Source organism: Bombina bombina, chromosome 2, assembly GCF_027579735.1.
Source record: "Bombina bombina isolate aBomBom1 chromosome 2, aBomBom1.pri, whole genome shotgun sequence".
In the NCBI taxonomy this organism is placed as follows: Eukaryota; Metazoa; Chordata; class Amphibia; order Anura; family Bombinatoridae; genus Bombina; species Bombina bombina.
Genome location: NC_069500.1, coordinates 696176265 through 696197473, shown reverse-complemented (window position 1 = coordinate 696197473; position 21209 = coordinate 696176265).

The window sequence follows — 21209 nt, the reverse complement described above, 5'->3', positions numbered from 1 at the left end:
AAAAAGGTAACTTTCTTTTTCCCATAGACATCAATGGGGTTGCATTACGGCAATTTGCCATTCCGCAATCCCAGGTGTTTGTTTTTTTCTAAAACTTTCTCCCCATTGATTTCTATGGGGGAAAGCATGCATGAGCACGTAAACTCAGATTTTGGCTGAGTTTATGTGCTTAGCCTTGGCTTTTGTGCGGTATGGAGCATGACGCACAACAAAAGAAGATTTTTGTGTAACTTGTAAGGGCAGCGCTATGGAAAGTGCAATACCGCTCAATTTTTTGCGTTCTTTACGCACCCGGTATAGCGCAAAACTCGTAATCTTAGTGAATAATAGTGATAATAACAAAAAACATAATTTATGCTTACCTGATAAATTCCTTTCTTCTGTTGTGTGATCAGTCCACGGGTCATCATTACTTCTGGGATATAACTCCTCCCCAACAGGAAATGCAAGAGGATTCACCCAGCAGAGCTGCATATAGCTCCTCCCCTCTACGTCAGTCCCAGTCATTCGACCAAGAATCAACGAGAAAGGAGTAACCAAGGGTGAAGTGGTGACTGGAGTATAATTTAAAAGATATTTACCTGCCTTAAAACAGGGCGGGCCGTGGACTGATCACACAACAGAAGAAAGGAATTTATCAGGTAAGCATAAATTATGTTTTCTTCTGTTATGTGTGATCAGTCCACGGGTCATCATTACTTCTGGGATACCAATACCAAAGCAAAAGTACACGGATGACGGGAGGGATAGGCAGGCTCATTATACAGAAGGAACCACTGCCTGAAGAACCTTTCTCCCAAAAATAGCCTCCGAAGAAGCAAAAGTATCAAATTTGTAAAATTTGGAAAAAGTATGAAGCGAAGACCAAGTTGCAGCCTTGCAAATCTGTTCAACAGAGGCCTCATTCTTAAAGGCCCAAGTGGAAGCCACAGCTCTAGTGGAGTGAGCTGTAATTCTTTCAGGAGGCTGCTGTCCAGCAGTCTCATAGGCTAAACGTATTATGCTACGAAGCCAAAAAGAGAGAGAGGTAGCAGAAGCTTTTTGACCTCTCCTCTGTCCAGAATAAACGACAAACAGGGAGGAAGTTTGGCGAAAATCTTTAGTTGCCTGCAAGTAGAACTTGAGGGCACGAACTACATCCAGATTGTGTAGAAGACGTTCCTTCTTTGAAGAAGGATTTGGACACAAGGATGGAACAACAATCTCTTGATTGATATTCCTGTTAGTGACTACCTTAGGTAAGAACCCAGGTTTAGTACGCAGAACTACCTTGTCTGAGTGAAAAATCAGATAAGGAGAATCACAATGTAAGGCTGATAACTCAGAGACTCTTCGAGCCGAGGAAATAGCCATTAAAAACAGAACTTTCCAAGATAACAATTTTATATCAATGGAATGAAGGGGTTCAAACGGAACACCCTGTAAAACGTTAAGAACTAAGTTTAAACTCCATGGCGGAGCAACAGCTTTAAACACAGGCTTGATCCTAGCTAAAGCCTGACAAAAGGCCTGGACGTCTGGATTTTCTGACAGACGCCTGTGTAACAAGATGGACAGAGCTGAAATCTGTCCCTTTAATGAACTAGCTGATAAACCCTTTTCTAAACCTTCTTGTAGAAAGGACAATATCCTAGGGATCCTAACCTTACTCCAGGAGAAACGTTTGGATTCGCACCAGTATAGGTATTTACGCCATATTTTTTGGTAAATCTTTCTGGTAACAGGCTTCCTAGCCTGTATCAGGGTATCAATAACCGACTCAGAAAAACCACGTTTTGATAAAATCAAGCGTTCAATTTCCAAGCAGTCAGCTTCAGAGAAGTTAGATTTTGATGTTTGAATGGACCCTGTATCAGAAGGTCCTGTCTTAGAGGTAGAGACCAAGGCGGACAGGATGACATGTCCACTAGATCTGCATACCAAGTCCTGCGTGGCCATGCAGGCGCTATTAGAATCACTGATGCTCTCTCCTGTTTGATTTTGGCAATCAATCGAGGAAGCAGCGGGAAGGGTGGAAACACATAAGCCATCCCGAAGTTCCAAGGTGCTGTCAAAGCATCTATCAGAACCGCTCCCGGATCCCTGGATCTGGACCCGTAGTGAGGAAGTTTGGCGTTCTGGCGAGACGCCATGAGATCTATCTCTGGTTTGCCCCAACGTCGAAGTATTTGGGCAAAGACCTCCGGATGAAGTTCCCACTCCCCCGGATGAAAAGTCTGGCGACTCAAAAAATCCGCCTCCCAGTTCTCCACTCCCGGGATGTGGATTGCTGACAGGTGGCAAGAGTGAGACTCTGCCCAGCGAATTATCTTTGATTCTTCCATCATTGCTAGGGAGCTTCTTGTCCCTCCCTGATGGTTGATGTAAGCTACAGTCGTGATGTTGTCCGACTGAAACCTGATGAACCCCCGAGTTGTTAATTGGGGCCAAGCTAGAAGGGCATTGAGAACTGCTCTCAATTCCAGAATGTTTATTGGAAGGAGACTCTCCTCCTGATTCCATAGTCCCTGAGCCTTCAGAGAATTCCAGACAGCGCCCCAACCTAGTAGGCTGGCGTCTGTTGTTACAATTGTCCAGTCTGGCCTGCTGAATGGCATCCCCCTGGACAGGTGTGGCCGATAAAGCCACCATAGAAGAGAATTTCTGGTCTCTTGATTCAGATTCAGAGTAGGGGACAAATCTGAGTAATCCCCATTCCACTGACTTAGCATGCACAATTGCAGCGGTCTGAGGTGTAGGCGTGCAAAAGGTACTATGTCCATTGCCGCTACCATTAAGCCGATCACCTCCATACATTGAGCTACTGACGGGTGTTGAATGGAATGAAGGACACGGCATGCATTTAGAAGCTTTGTTAACCTGTCTTCTGTCAGGTAAATCTTCATTTCTACAGAATCTATAAGAGTCCCCAAGAATGGAACTCTTGTGAGAGGAAAAAGAGAACTCTTCTTTTCGTTCACTTTCCATCCATGCGACCTTAGAAATGCCAGAACTAACTCTGTATGAGACTTGGCAGTTTGAAAGCTTGAAGCTTGTATTAGAATGTCGTCTAGATACGGAGCTACCGAAATCCCTCGCGGTCTTAGTACCGCCAGAAGGGCACCCAGAACCTTTGTGAAGATTCTTGGAGCCGTAGCCAATCCGAATGGAAGAGCTACAAACTGGTAGTGCCTGTCTAAGAAGGCAAACCTTAGATACCGGTGATGATCTTTGTGAATCGGTATGTGAAGGTAAGCATCTTTTAAATCCACTGTGGTCATGTACTGACCCTTTTGGATCATGGGTAAGATTGTCCGAATAGTTTCCATTTTGAACGATGGAACTCTTAGGAATTTGTTTAGAATCTTTAAATCTAAGATTGGCCTGAAAGTTCCCTCTTTTTTGGGAACCACAAACAGGTTTGAGTAGAACCCTTGTCCTTGTTCCGACCGCGGAACCGGATGGATCACTCCCATTAATAACAGATCTTGTACACAGCGTAGAAACGCTTCTTTCTTTATCTGGTTTGTTGACAACCTTGACAGATGAAATCTCCCTCTTGGGGGAGATAATTTGAAGTCTAGAAGGTATCCCTGAGATATGATCTCTAGCGCCCAGGGATCCTGAACATCTCTTGCCCAGGCCTGGGCGAAGAGAGAAAGTCTGCCCCCCACTAGATCCGGTCCCGGATCGAGGGCTCTCGGTTCATGCTGTCTTTGGGGCAGCAGCAGGTTTCCTGGCCTGCTTGCCCTTGTTCCAGGACTGGTTAGGTTTCCAGCCTTGCCTGTAACGAGCAACAGCTCCCTCCTGTTTTGGTGCAGTGGAGGTTGATGCTGCTCCTGTTTTGAAATTCCGAAAGGGACGAAAATTAGACTGTCTAGCCTTAGCTTTGGCTTTGTCTTGAGGTAGGGCGTGGCCCTTACCTCCTGTAATGTCAGCGATAATTTCTTTCAAACCGGGCCCAAATAAAGACTGCCCCTTGAAAGGTATATTAAGTAATTTGGACTTAGAAGTAACATCAGCTGACCAGGATTTTAGCCACAGCGCCCTACGTGCCTGGATGGCGAATCCTGAGTTCTTAGCCGTAAGTTTGGTTAAATGTACTACGGCCTCCGAAATGAATGAATTAGCTAGTTTAAGGACTCTAAGCCTGTCCGTAATGTCGTCTAGCGTAGATGAACTAAGGTTCTCTTCCAGAGACTCAATCCAAAATGCTGCCGCAGCCGTAATCGGCGCGATACATGCAAGGGGTTGCAATATAAAACCTTGTTGAACAAACATTTTCTTAAGGTAACCCTCTAATTTTTTATCCATTGGATCTGAAAAAGCACAGCTATCCTCCACCGGGATAGTGGTACGCTTAGCTAAAGTAGAAACTGCTCCCTCCACCTTAGGGACCGTTTGCCATAAGTCCCGAGTGGTGGCGTCTATTGGAAACATCTTTCTAAATATTGGAGGGGGTGAGAACGGCACACCGGGTCTATCCCACTCCTTAGTAACAATTTCAGTTAGTCTCTTAGGTATAGGAAAAACGTCAGTACTCGCCGGTACCGCAAAGTATTTATCCAACCTACACAATTTCTCTGGTATTGCAACGGTGTTACAATCATTGAGAGCTGCTAAAACCTCCCCTAGTAATACACGGAGGTTCTCCAATTTAAATTTAAAATTTGAAATATCTGAATCCAATCTGTTTGGATCAGAACCGTCACCCACAGAATGAAGCTCTCCGTCCTCATGCTCTGCAAGCTGTGACGCAGTATCAGACATGGCCCTAGTATTGTCAGCGCACTCTGTTCTCACCCCAGAGTGATCACGCTTGCCTCTTAGTTCTGGTAATTTAGACAAGACTTCAGTCATAACAGTAGCCATATCTTGTAATGTTATCTGTAATGGCCGCCCAGATGTACTAGGCGCCATAATATCACGCACCTCCCGGGCGGGAGATGCAGGTACTGCCGCGCGAGGCGAGTTAGTCGGCATAACTCTCCCCTCGCTGTTTGGTGAAATTTGTTCAAATTGTACAGATTGACTTTTATTTAAAGTAGCATCAATACAGTTAGTACATAAATTTCTATTGGGCTCCACCTTGGCATTGGAACAAATGACACAGATATCTTCCTCTGAGTCAGACATGTTTAACACACTAGCAATAAACTTGCAACTTGGTTATAATCTTTTTTAGCAAAAACGTACTGTGCCTCAAAGAGGTACTAAACGATTAAATGACAGTTGAAATAATGAACTGAAAAACAGTTATAGCATCAAACTTTAAAACAACACAACTTTTAGTAAAGGTTTGTTCCCATTAGTAAAATAACAATAATTAAATTTGACATAAAAAATTACAGAGCAACGTTTTTATTCACAGTCAATATAAAATTCTCACAGCTCTGCTGAGAGAATCTACCTCCCTCCAAAGAAGTTTGAAGACCCCTGAGATCTGTCAGAGATGAACCGGATCATGCAGGAAATATAAGAGTAGCTGACTGGAAATTTTTGATGCGTAGTAAAGAGCGCCAAAAACGGCCCCTCCCCCTCACACACAGCAGTGAAGAGAAACGAAACTGTCACAATTAAAAGCAAACAACTGCCAAGTGGAAAATAATGCCCAAATATTTATTCACTCAGTACCTCAGAAATGTAAACGATTCTACATTCCAGCAAAAACGTTTAACATGATAAATACTTATTAAATTAGTGACTTTTAACAGAGTAGTTCCGGTGAAATACCATCCCCAGAATACTGAAGTGTATACATACATGTCATTATAACGGTATGGCAGGATTTTCTCATCAATTCCATTCAGAAAATAAAAACTGCTACATACCTCAATGCAGATTCATCTGCCCGCTGTCCCCTGATCTGAAGCTTTTACCTCCCTCAGATGGCCGAGAACAGCAATATGATCTTAACTACTCCGGTTAAAATCATAGTAAAAAACTCTGGTAGATTCTTCCTCAAACTCTGCCAGAGAAGTAATAACACGCTCCGGTGCTATTGTAAAATAACAAACTTTTGATTGAAGTCATAAAAACTAAGTATAATCACCATAGTCCTCTCACACATCCTATCTAGTCGTTGGGTGCAAGAGAATGACTGGGACTGACGTAGAGGGGAGGAGCTATATGCAGCTCTGCTGGGTGAATCCTCTTGCATTTCCTGTTGGGGAGGAGTTATATCCCAGAAGTAATGATGACCCGTGGACTGATCACACATAACAGAAGAAACATTATTATTAATAATAGAAAATACAAAGTACGAACAGTAAATGTAACAAAATCCTCCTGTCATGCAGTGCTACCTTGCACTGGGCTTGAATTTCACATCCAGAAATGCAAGGAATGGCCTTTAGAGAAGTATAGCAAAATTTGCTTTTCTAGAATCTTGTGAAGGATCATTTTAGATCATCTAATCTTAAACAGAGAGTTTTAGATCATTGGGCCATAAAGGCCCTTATAATCTAAAGTTCTCCACTCAGGCGAGATAATTAAAAACAACCCAATTTGCTTTATGGTCCATGGTGGGATAATCTGAAGGCACATTTACGCTGTGAGCTGTGTATTTTGCTAAGTGCATAACTTATGTTTCTGTATGTGATGGAAAGATACATACAGTACATAGAGGTGATAAATAAACTAAGCATTTCAAAAGTGCATTGAATGTAAAAATCAGAATCATATTATATGTATACAAATTTACATTACATCATACAAATTATCCTTAATCGGATAGTAAATGCAAGCTATATGCTAAGCGCCAGTGGATGTACAATTAAAAAATATGAGTTTAATTCATCAAAAATAAATATTTTACAACTTACTATATTTAAATATATATATATATATATATATATATATATATATATATATATATATATATATACCGAGATCAGAAGAAAAGGCACTCCATAAATAATAGCAGCTCCCAGGGTGCACTTTGAAAAATATCAAAAATATCAAGCACAGAAAAGGCACTCTCTGGTTGGATAAAACATAACATTTAATAAGTTACATTAAAAAGCATGACGTTTCGGAGGCATTGCGCCCCCTTTATCAAATGCACGATACAGCTTGAGAAATTACAAAAGCAGTATACCCCATTAGTAACCCCATCACCTTAAATACATGTGTGTAGCTCCATTAGACGCCGAGGTGTATATTCCAGGCGCTGCATAATGGTTGCTAACATTAAAATTAAAAACATAAATTTAAAATAGATCCAACGATCCAGTTATACATATGGAGGACAATATAAACAGTACAGGGCATGATTAATATAAGGCTTAGCTTTGACAGATACTCTGAGATCAAACATCAACTATGTACCAGGAGTGGAAAATTGCATATTTAGTATATCTTGATATTATCCAATGCATGTATTTAATCACCTAACTAATATACATATCCACTATAATCATGTATCCCAGAGTATGGCAGAAACCTAGATACCAGAGGACATGAACCAGAGATTTATAGGACATGATATAGAGCATGTAACATGTCAGTTCAAAACATCTACTGTGCGTGAGCTAAGTTAGAGTCATTAGGCCAATATAAAGAGTCTAGAGCCACATTGATAGAACATTTAGGATTCCATGTAGAATGGTGAAAAATCTAACATGGTGTTCAACCCCTTTGGTGTTAGGGTATCTAGCATGTATATCCATCTAGTCTCAAGTCTAAGCAGTCGATTGCCCCTATTGCCTCCCCTTGTTAATGGTGGCACATGGTCTATAAGCATAGTTCTAAGACTTGAGACACTATGCTTGCAACGGACAAAATGGCGCGCTACTGGCTGATTGGAGTCACCCTTATTGAGGGCATCTCTAATCGCACAGCGGTGATTGGCCATACGTTCCCGGAATGTAGTGACCGTTTTGCCTATGTAGACAAGGGAGCATGGGCAAATCAACATATAAATTACATAGGTATTCATACATGAGAGTCTATAGTTGATTCTATATCGCTTGTTGGTATGTGGGTGTTGGAACGTTTCTCCTTTCAACATGCTGTCACAGGTCACACAGTCCCCACATTTAAAGCAACCCTTCTTGTTCGACTTCAACCAGGTAGTACCCTCATAGCACTTTATGGGGTCAGTTTTTACTAGTAAGTCACGTAAATTTTTGGCTCGGCGATAGACAACCCTAGGGGGTTGTTTATGCAGGAATGGTAGTGTTTTGTCGGTATTAATCAAGTCCCAATGTTTGGAGACCATGTTCTTTACATCTTGGTGCATGGGATCAAAAGTGGTGATAAAATTGAGACATTCATCTGTTGTAGTGTTGCCTTTTGTGGCAGCTATTGCGCCCTCTGATCGTTTCACCATTTTATCCTTAATTTCCCTCACCAGCTCATCATCATATCCACGTGCAATTAACTTGTTGGACATCTCATCCAATTGAATCTCTCTGTAACATGCCTCGGTATTACTACGTACCAACAAGCGATATAGAATCAACTATAGACTCTCATGTATGAGTACCTATGTAATTTATATGTTGATTTGCCCATGCTCCCTTGTCTACATAGGCAAAACGGTCACTACATTCCGGGAACGTATGGCCAATCACCGCTGTGCGATTAGAGACGCCCTCAATAAGGGTGACTCCGATCAGCCAGTAGCGCGCCATTTTGCCCGTTGCAAGCATAGTGTCTCAAGTCTTAGAACTATGTTTATAGACCATGTGCTACCATTAACAAGGGGAGGCAATAGGGGCAATCGACTGCTTAGACTTGAGACTAGATGGATATACATGCTAGATACCCTAACACCAAAGGGGTTGAACACCATGTTAGATTTTTCACCATTCTACATGGAATCCTAAATGTTCTATCAATGTGGCTCTAGACTCTTTATATTGGCCTAATGACTCTAACTTAGCTCACGCACAGTAGATGTTTTGAACTGACATGTTACATGCTCTATATCATGTCCTATAAATCTCTGGTTCATGTCCTCTGGTATCTAGGTTTCTGCCATACTCTGGGATACATGATTATAGTGGATATGTATATTAGTTAGGTGATTAAATACATGAATTGGATAATATCAAGATACACTAAATATGCAATTTTCCACTCCTGGTACATAGTTGATGTTTGATCTCAGAGTATATGTCAAAGCTAAGCCTTATATTAATCATGCCCTGTACTGTTTATATTGTCCTCCATATGTATAACTGGATTGTTGGATCTATTTTAAATTTATGTTTTTAATTTTAATGTTAGCAACCATTATGCAGCGCCTGGAGTATACACGTCAATTGCGGTATTTAGATTGATCGCTGTGTTTTGTTTACAAACAGATATTTGGGCCATATCATTGGCCAATACACCGCGTCTGTATATTCCCTAGGCAACCGACGTCTGAGCGTGAATCACGCTGATGACGTCACTTCCGCCCGGCACTGCACACGGGCCGCATTCGCAGCTCGGCGTCTAATGGAGCTACACACATGTATTTAAGGTGATGGGGTTACTAATGGGGTATACTGCTTTTGTAATTTCTCAAGCTGTATCGTGCATTTGATAAAGGGGGCGCAATGCCTCCGAAACGTCATGCTTTTAAATGTAACTTATTAAATGTTATGTTTTATACAACCAGAGAGTGCCTTTTCTGTGCTTGATATTTTTTTTATATATATATATATATATATATATATATATATATATATATATATATATATATATATATATATATATATATGAGCTTCTTTCCTGTTATCCGCCGTTAGCCCCAAAACAAAGAACATTTTTTTTTAATTCAGTGACGTTTTTCCATCTACCAATCAAAGCCATGGCGTTTTGGCATGTTTCACAATAAAAAAAATAAAAAATCTTTTGCGCATGCGTTAGCGACGTCATGCGCATTAGAATATCAGCATTCCTATGACTCATTGTTTACATTTCAGCTGGACGGGTTACAAAGAACATGCGCAATCTGCTAAAGAAAGGTCACAATCACGTCATAAATATTAATAGAGGGGGTGGAAACGATATTTAAAAAAAGAAAATATACAGGGAATTTAAAGGGGGTGGAGCCTCAGCATGAACGAATGGATATGTAAGTTTATAGTTTACTACACAAGACGATTGTAAATTAAAATGATAAGTTAGCGACTTTACTAACAACTATTGTTAAACATTAATTAATGGTCTGAAATAGTAAATTTTACCATCTCATTAAGTTGAACGTAAAAAAAATATGTATTCAATTTGTAAATTAAAGCTTGTATCTAAGATACGTTGTAATTTACAAAGTAAGATTGAAATTCTAGGCTAGAAATTAAAGGGTTCCTTATATTATCTATCTAAATTATTGGAATGATACTGATATATTTCCATTAAAATTATGATAAAAATATGAAGTAATCATGAACCTACACTATAAAGTACATTATACACCAAAATATCAAGTTGTTTTTTTTATGTACATAAATGTGAAGAATCTAAATTCAGCCAATATGAGGATCTAAAATTAACATTATAACAAGTTAAATTATGAACACCACATTTGCACATCAATTCACAATGGTATACAGGAACACAACAGGTATCCAGGCCATTGCATTTGTTAGTATAATCAAGTAGAAACAATGGGCTTCATTTATCATCTGGCGGGCGGCCTAGATTTGATACCATAAACCATGTCTTCCCAGTCTCGTGGTGACCCGGCAGCATCTGCTGCCCACATTTACAATTGCAAATGCCACTGCTTGTGCCATGCCACCCCTTGCTCATGTGCAGCTGTTAACAGAATTAATCCACACACTGCTAAACCATCTGAATGCATCTTTTATGTTGGCAGGGTGGGCAGACGCTTTTTGTTACTATTTTAATGTGTTTCAATTTTTTTTTTTTTTACAATATTCACATCTGTTTGTAAAGCACCGTTTCCATTTTGACGTGATCTGAAAATGTTTTCTTTCAGGATTCAAATAGAGCAGGGGATTTTAAACAACGTTCTATTTTACTTCTATAATCTAATTTGTTTTGTTCCCATGATATTCTTTGTTTAAAATTATGCCTAGGTAAACTCAGGAGCTTCTGATTGGTTGCTGCACATAAATACCTCATGTTATTAGCTCACCTAATACGTTAACCATGTCTCAGTAGTGCATTGTTGCTTTTTCAACAATGGATACCAGGAGAATAAAGCAAATACGACGATAGAAGTAAATTTGAGAGGTGTTTAAAATTATATTCTTTATCCGAATCATGAAAGAAAAATGTTGTGTTTCATGTCCCTTTAATATCTTTTTTTTATACTGGAGTTTAACTTTAAACTGTGACTGTGTTTTTATAGGGTACGCGCCTCCATGCATGCTAAGAACAAACTTTGTCACGAGAGTGCATTTTAAATAGCTTGTGCCTACGTTATTGAATTTGTAAACTGAAATAAGCATTTATGAATACAATTTGAGAGAAGTGCTCAATCTGTGAACAAACAATAGCAAAATAGCTTCTTCTATGGCTAGTTACTACCATAGGAGCAGCCTCTTTTTGCTCAACATGTGCCTTTAACAGAGAAGAATGTTCCTGTAGTATTTCAGTCTGACTCGGACTAAACAATGCAGTCCAGTACGGCAAAACCCCAAACATACGCTTTGGCCTAGTGTTGGCCTTGTCAGTGAGGTGCCGCCATATCATCTAGGCACACTGAGCAATGGGTCCAAGTCTGGTTTCCCGCATTACCCTTAGGGATAATTCCCTCAGGGTCATAATTGGCATACATAAAAAGAGAGAAGTGCTCAACCTGGGAATGAATAGCATTATAGCTTGTTCTATGGCTAGTTACCACCCTAGGATCAGCCTCTTTTTCTAAACATGTGTCTTGACCCTGAGGGATATGGCTGCAGCTCACTGACAAGACCCACACTAGGCCAAAATGTACGTCTGGGGGTTTGCTGTTTAAGCTAGAGAGGGGAGTATATAATGAGCGCAGGGTGAAACCACCAAGCTCTTGAAAAAACCTATGAGTCCCTCACATAGGTCAAACAAATAGAACCGAAAATAGAGAAACAAGAATGATAAAAGCTAAAGGTGGATACAGATATTATTATGTCCAGATCAAAGTAGTAAATGCAGATTGCTCAGTATTAATAACTGGTTATTGAATACGGGTATATACCTATATAGCAGTATTAGATTACCATACGATCTAAAAAAAAAAAAGGATAATACGGTATATCAAAAGTAACTTATGCCAAACAATTTTAATTACACATAAACCAACATAATTAATAAACACTATGAATAATAGTTAAAAAACGGACGTCTCCGTTGACTTAAAAATAGGTTGCCACCATATCAAAAATCTGTTAAGGCAAGACTGAGATCCATTGACTTTGTTTGTTCAATAAAGTACTGTTTATGTAGATAAAAAGTTCCGCAAAGCAAATTGTTTGCTAGCAAACGTAGGCTTACCCCCAGGCTGTGTTGACTCTGTGTCCTCCGTGAGTGGAATTACAGCCGTAACGGGATGATGTCACTTTTATAGGCGCTGTCTCAGATCGGCTGTCTGATTGGTCCTGGTTGCGATCAGCATGAAACACTGATGAGTAGAATCGTAGATGTAAAGTATCTGCCCTTAGGTGCCCAACAGCACGCAGAATACTTAGGGGGACACTCTGTTAGGACTTCTCAACCAATTCAGAGAGTGTCAGTAAAAGAGGATTCTTCTTGTCATAGAATCGGCTTGGCTTGTTAGCAGTTATCCCAATCTGTATTTTCCAAAGTCGTCTCCAAACAGTGCCAGCTTTGGTATATACTCCGAGGGGCTGTCCCAAAATAAATATTTTCTGGAAAGAAGATGGCTCACAAACAAATAATTTTGGGCTATAAATTCCCCCTAGACCCACTTATTTGGCTATTAAAAAACAACCTAAGAAATTGTCTTCTTTACATACTCCAAATTGAGAGTAACAGCACAAAAGTTTTGATTGCTAACAAATGAAAATAAGACACCGTCCCTTCTATAGCCCAAGGGATAGATAAAATGCATACAATAATTCACTAAGAGGAATATCATTACATGAAAGTTTTTCATTGAATTGGTCTTTATTTGGGAAGATTATTTATATAATAAATACAATCAATAGGCCTTTGACATCAGGTTTATTATACAAACTTTTATTGATTATATCTTACTGACTTTCAGGCGAGGAGTTTAATATAGGATAAATGTGACTGATAAGAAACATATCTCTTTGATCTTAATTTTTTTTCTTCACTATCTCTTTTTTCCTCTATTTGATAAATAATAAATTGGCAAAACAAAACAAAATGTTGGTTGGTCTTGATCGATCCAGACTAATTGTATGTACTGTAATATTAAAAGTCGAAGTATTATCTCTCTCTCTCTCTCTCTCTCTCTCTCTTCCCATAATGTTTAACTGTTTCAGAATAACCTCTGTATTTTCTTTTATTTTTCAGACATATAATTTCAGATCTGCATAGACAAGATTTATGCATTCAGGATTTAATACACAGAAATGTGAAACATGCTGTATTTACATGAATACAATATCAGGATTAAATGCCATCAATCTTGAATAGTTAGCAATATAAATTGCTTTAATATAATATAATGCTAAAGACACATGATGTTTCATATCAAAATAATCAGAAAAATTAGATGATACTACCCCATCTACAATTCATATTGTAATTTATTAATTAAATAAATTATAATATGTTTAATAAGGAGAATTGAATTAACAGTGTACTTATTTTGATATAATATAATGGTGTTTGGTATAGAAATGATCAGAAAATTCACATGATACTACCCAGCCTGGAATTCGGATTGTAAGTGATAAATGCAATGTTATAGTATTGTTTAATATAATCATTATATGGGATATGTAAGAAATGCTAGAAATGGTTAAAAGGAATCTTTTTTGTGTTGTCATGCTGCCCCCTGGTGATGTGATGCGAGAATTACAGCCAGAAGGCTTTTTGGTTGTTAAAAATAAATTTTCAAGGGCCAATCCGATAAGATATTCCAGATATCCAATCAAAAGGGACAAGGTTTTCGAAGGGCCGCCCATATTCTACACCTTTGATTAAACAATATAAGATGTATGCAGGATAGGAGGAAGGTGGACTGGCTGTGATTTTTCTTTGCTAAACTGACTGAAAACGGTTGCGTGGGATACAGTCAAGCTATAAGCAGAGTGGGCCATACTTTCTCTTATCAATTGCTATTTTTATATGAGGTGGGACAAGTCTTGAAGCTGAATATCAACTGGTAAAGTATATAAAAAAGGTTATTGGTAAGAACATAGTCAAGTTATAATAAATAGATTTAAAGGAGAGCAGTCTGTATTTTTGCTTATATTCATAGCCCTGTGTAGGTGTAGGATCAAGTTTATCTTGTGTATGCAAAGTAATTCATTTGAAGCAAAATATAGAATATTTACATATATCCTAGAATTGGTTTTAATTATAAGTAAATAAGAATTTGTTCCAGTTTAAATAAATAGACATTTAAGTAACGGTTTACAGTAAGAATATATGTATTTTTAGTATCCTAATTAGAATTGTATTAGAATCATTTGCAGCTAAATAGCTGATTATATATATACTGTTCTATTGTTCATATAAGCACTATTAGAATTGTACCAGTCTGAATGTTTTAGTGGTTTATACTTTTGTCTCATTGTGTTAATTGAATGAAAGGCTATTGTAAGTAAGGCTAATTTTAAGGGTACACTGGTATGAACTCTGCATAGCATATTTTAATAGTTTTTAAACGCATATGATATTGATTCATATTCTGGTATTACAAATATATTCCAATGTGTTCATAGATATTAACTAATAAAAAGAATTCAGGTATTTATATTAATTTTGTGGTTTTTAGTAGATGCATATTAATTGAGGGTTTATTTTTAAAGGATAATTATTAAATATATTGTATTATAACCCTGCCATAGACTGACATATTATTTGGAGACCACTACTGAGATTCTTATAAATATACTGACAGGGCGTATCTTGGCAAGGCATGTGTAGTTGCAGCATGAGTTTATTTCTTCAAGTGTGGAGTTTATAATTGTGTTGGAGTTATACACTGAGTTAGACAAAGGAGTTAACTACTTATAAACAGGTCCTTTCTTATTTCTAATCTCCATTAACGTCCTCTGTCAGTTAAGCATGCTACACTTCATCCTTTCTGCCTTTAACTTCTCCTTCCTTTCATAAACTGCACTCATACTATTCATATGTCTTTTTCTATTCTATCCACACACATGAACTCTATTCCTAGCTCACATCACTTAGCCAACCATGCTCCACTGATACTAAGCCTATACACTCACATATAAAACAATCTCATATTCTCTCTTACCACCTTTTTTCTCCTTTCAGCTAAGGATGTCTCACCTAACAATGGTCCACCCTCTTCCTCTTTCTGCTTACTACCATGACTGACACCTCCAAAACCTTGCCTAAGTAGCCCTCTCAATCTCATTAGCTACACTTCTCTTAATACCCCAAATTTTCTTGTGCCCTTTGGAATGAATGCTCTGTATGCAATAAGCTCACGTCTATTCATAACCTATTCATTTTCATTTCATGATCACTTAACCTGTTAACCCTCACAGAAACTTGGCTCTCCTCCTCTAATACAACTTCTGTAGCCTCTCTGTTTTTTGATGAATTTCACTTCAGTCACACACCCAGGCCAGGAGACAGACAAGGAGGGAGAGTAGGCATCCATTTGTCTCCATACTGTACTACTTCGCCCCCCTTCCTTTTTTTCTCAACTTTTGTAGTTCATGCTAATTTACTCTTCTCTCCTGTAGCTCTCCGTATTATTATTATCTATTGGTGTCTTCATTCAGCATCATAATTTTGAGACCACTTTGAAGCCTGGCTTCCACAATTCTTCTTTTGTAACATATCTTCGCTCATCTTAGGTAACTTCAACATACCTCGGGAAAATCCTAAACATGCCTGCTACCACTAATTTTCTATCCCTTGCCACCTTTTTTGGCCTGTCCCAGTGGACATCTCCAACCCTATGTGAAGGCAACTCGACTGACCTGGTCTTTAACAATCTTTTGCTATTTATGAGTTTTCTTAGTCCCCCTTTCCTCTCTCTGACCACAATCTACTGACTTTCTCTTTTACTCTAACCACAGCATCTTCTTAAGCCCCCCAAATAACTACTACCTTACAGGAATTTAAATGGCTTGAATCTCACAGATGTTCCTGCCCAACTAAAAGCTCTCTTTTCCAACATGTCATCCTTTTCTTGCCGAGACTTTGTGGCCTTAAAATATAATTCAGCACTAAAATCAACACTTGACAAATCTTCCCCCTCCACTGTTCGCCAAGCATCATGCATTCAACAAGAAGCATGGCACACCAAACAGACCCACTATATTCAGCGATGTTCATGGACTGCTGAACGTCTGTGGAGAAAATCAGGCACCCTTGCTGATTTCCTGCATTATAAATTCCTCCTCAGATTATACAACTCTGCCCTTAGCCTAGCTAAACAAGTCTTTTTCTCCTTCCTCTTGTCAACTCATGCATCAACCCCAGAAAGACATTTTTTTTACCTTTAACTCCCTTCTACGTCTGCCTGCATCTCCACCCACTACCAAATGCACTGATATTCCTGATCCCTTCAAAAATAAAATTGACACAATTAGAAATTACATCTCTCCCTCACACATTTCAAATCTAGCCCTCATAGCCACACCTTCTTTTAACAAAACTGTTACATTTCTCCTGTAACAGAGGAAGAAGACTTAAGACTCATATCCTCTGCTCATTTCACAACCTGTACACTTGACCCTATTCCTTCTCAAATTCTTCCTTCTCTCTCTGCTTCCTTAACCCCTGCCCTAACTTGTCTCATTAACCAGTCTTTTGCCACTGGCACTTTTCCCTGATACATTCAGACATGCGTCAATCACGCTAATCCTAAAAAAAAGTCTATAATTGCCTAACTCAGTTTCTCTCAACTAACTCCTTTCTTTGTCCCCTAAAATCTGGTTTCCGCCCTAAACACTCAACAAAAACTGCTCTTACTAAAGTAACAAATGGTCTGCTTTTAGCTAAAGGAAAGAGACAATACTCCTTACCAATTGTTCTGGACCTATCTGCTACTTTCAAAACAATTGACCATCCTTTCCTCTTACAAATTCTACGTTATTTTGGTCTCTGAGAGAAAGTCATCTCCTGGTTTTTGCGTCCTATCTCTCAAGCCACTCATTTACAGTTTCCTTTTCAGCATATCCTCTAACCCTTTTCCACCTCAGTAGGAGTACCACAAGACTCTGTCTTGGGTCCCTTGCTTTTTGCTATTTATACATCCTCCCTTGGAAAATGTATAACCTCATTGTATAACCTCATTTTGCTTCCAGTACCACTTTTATGCTGATGACACCCAAATCTATCTTTCCTCTCTTGATATCTCTTTACTCAACCACATTACCAACTGTCTCTTTCCTCTTGAATATCTTTGCAGTACCTCAAACTCAATCTTTATAAAACTGAGCTGCTTCCTATTCCCCCCTCTCTGAGACATTCAACACCTGACATTTCTCTAACAGTTGGAGACTCTATTCTCAATATCTCACTCCAGGTCTACTATATTGGGGTCACATTTGCTCTGAACTCACATTCACTTCACATATACAAGTTCTTACAAAATACTGGCATGCACAACTAGGCAAGATTTCCAGAATTCAACCTTTCCTTACTCAAGAATCTACAAAATAATAATTCATTTCTCATTTTGTCATGCATTGATGACTGCAATCTACTTCTTAATTGCCTTTCCAAACACCACCTCTCTCCATCTGCTCTGCCAGTTTCTACACTGGCTCCCCATACACTCTAGAATACAATTCAAATAATTAACCCTAACCTATAAAGCACTCAACAGCCTCACAACTCATCTCTAAATACTCCCCAGCCGTTCTTCTCGATCAACCTCGGACTTTTGTCTCCCCACTCCTATTATCCCTATGTCCCTCTCTCACCCCCAAGACTTCTTACATGCTGATCCTTTCCTCTGGAAATCTACCCTATTCTATCAGGCTTTTTTCCAACTTTGTATAGCTTTAGACACTCTTTGAAAAACCACCAGTTCAGAGAGGCTTACCATCTCTCCTCTGTTCATTTCCCCACCCAATATAAATCTTGAATTGCTTTGACTCTGTGCTACAACTACAATCCATGTAACAAGCTACCCCAACCTTAAATTCTTTGTTACATTTTAAGTTATATTTTATACATGTAAATCTTAACAAGATATTCTAATGCAAAAAAATCACATGTTTTGAATAAGCATGTAATTTATGTATTACTGGATTATCCCACCCAAAATAAATCTTGAACTGCCTTGACTCTGTGCTGCAACTACAATCCATGTAACAAGCTACCCCAAGCCTTATGTCTTTGCACCTTCAATGTGTAGACTTTAAGTTTTTCAGAGCAGGGCCCTCCTCCTCTTGTTCTAGTTTGGTTTAGTCTGTTAGGTTTTTGTATCTTATCACAAATATTTGTCATTCTATATCCCTATTTCTGTACCCTGTGCTACGAAATTTCGCAACACTATACAAATAAACGTTAATAATAATAATAGTGTGGATGGATTACAATAGGTTCCTATGAAAGCCATGATTGTGCGATGTCCTTTTGTCATGTTCTGGTGTATATGCACTCAGGACACAGACCCTCGGAGCAGTGGTACGGAATTGGAGACACCGACCCCTAACCCTGGGAAGAGTATCCTGGACGTGGATAGATGATATTCTGTGATTCATAGTTGCAAGAAGTGAAACATATGTATACAATATATTCTGGCTTCAATGGAAACATAAATTGATACTATGACTTATAGTTAATAGGAGTAGCTGCAGGATCCATGAGTGAAAAATATAGCAATGTAAGATGGTCAGGCTTCAGAGCAAACTGGTAGAAGCTTGACTCATAGATGCAAACTAAGGTTTGTTGCAGGTTCACAGTACATAATATTAAATAGAGCTGTATGTCAGTAATAAGCATAGCATCACAGGTGATAGACAAGTAGCAAGTTTAAGGCATTAAATACTGTTTGTGCATATATTGGAGAATCACAGGTAAGCTGTTTAACTGAACACATAGATGCAGAGTTCTGAATATATTAACATATTTGGAGGAGGATATTTTAGCTATGACAACTTGTAGCAGTGAATAGTTATATAAAGTTCTGAGTAAGATGGTGTTGTAGTAATTAGAGAGTGATTATAACCAAATGCATACTTGTAATTTAGAATAAGTTCAGAGTTTGTTAAGTAGCAGTGCCCAGGAAACAAAATGGATTTATATGGATACTTGCGATTAGATGATTTTAAGCATAGCTAAAAAGAAAGGCTGTACTTTGAATATGCTGGTAAAATCCATACTGGAACAGTCACAGACCTCTGTTCTGGAACAAAACTTTAAAGCTAATGCAATGCACATTAGGCCTGAGAAGATTTAAAAAGAGGCTGAGGGAATCAGGTGCATGTATGATTAATTAATTTAGCAGGTGAGTTGAATGCAGATACTCCCCAAACAGTATGACTTTCAGTAGCAGGGAAGGCAGTCTTAAAGGGACAGTGAAATCAGGCAGGCATATGTTAAACCTTTAAAAACATGTTGTAACAATCACAACAGTCGAGCGTAACTTACAATTAAATATTATAATAAAAATGTAATACATGCTTTTCCTTACATTTACATTTCTTATTTTAAAAAGTTCAGACTTTGTTCAGTTAAAGGGACCATCTAGTCAGAATTAAACGTTCATGATTTAGATAGGGCATGTAATTTTAAACAATTTTCCAATTTACTTTTATCATCAAATTTGCTATGTTCTCTTGGTATTCTTTGTTGAAAGCTAAACCTAGGTAGGCTCATATGCTAATTTATTTGCCCTTGAAGGCCCCCTCTTATCTGAATGCATCTGACAGTTTTCACAGCTAGAGGGCATTAGTTCATGTGTGCCATATAGATAACATTGTGCTCATGGAGTTGCTAAAATGCAAGTCTGTCAAAAGAAATTAAATAAGGGGGCAGTCTGCAGAGGCTTAGATACAAGGTAATCACAGAGGTAACAATTATATTAATATAATTGTTGGTTAGGCAAAACTGGGGAATGGGTAATAAAGGGATTATCTATCTTTTTAAACAATAAAAAAATCTGTAGTAGACTGTCCCTTTAAATACATATTGTTTTATTTACTTTACTTATAATGTCAAATGTCATTTGCTTTTTATATTATTCCTTAAAGTAAATAGGCTGTACATACATACTCATGCTTGCACTTGTTATAAAATAATACACTGCAAATCATATTTATTATAAATGTCCTTTGTAGTCATCTATTTTGAGAAATGATTTTAATATGTTTTATATTTTGGTACATTTCTTACTATTAAAGTTTGTTTATAAAGCAGATGGTCTACAATGCAGCCTCTTAAATAATACATGTTTTCACTGTAGTTTTTATAACTGAACCTTAAATTCTTTGTTACATTTTAAATTATATTTTATACATGTAAATCTTAAAGAGATATTCTAATGCAAAAATCACATGTTTTGAATAAGCATGTCATTTCAGTATTATTGAATTAAAGGAACACTCAGAAAAATCTAAACTTTTTCTTTCATGATTCAGATAGAGGGGCATATTTATCAATATCCGTATGAAGCTTAATGCCCCGTTTTTCTGACAAGCCTTTAGGCTTGCCAGAAACACAAGTTATGAAGCAGCGGTCTAAAGACCGCTGCTTCATAACCTGTCCGCCTGCTCTGAGGCGGCGGACAGACATCAACGGAAATCAACCAATGCGATCGGATTGATTGACACCCCCTGCTAGCGGCCGATTGGCCGCAAATCTGCAGGGGGTGGCATTGCACAAGCAGTTCACAAGAACTGCTGGTGCAATGATAAAAGTCGGCATTTATCGATGTGCAGCGGACATGATACGCAATATCGGATCATGTCCGCTCGCACTTTCTTAAATAGGCCCCAGAGCATACAATTGTAAACAACTTTTCATTTTACTTCTATTATCAAATTTGTTTAATTAATTTGGCATCCTTTGATGAAGGTGCAGCTATGCACTTCTGGGAGCTAGATGAACATATCTGGGGCCCGATCCGATAAAAATCGTCGCCCGCAAAAGCTGGCGACGCCAATATTTGCGCTGGTTTGGTATCCTATATACGGCGT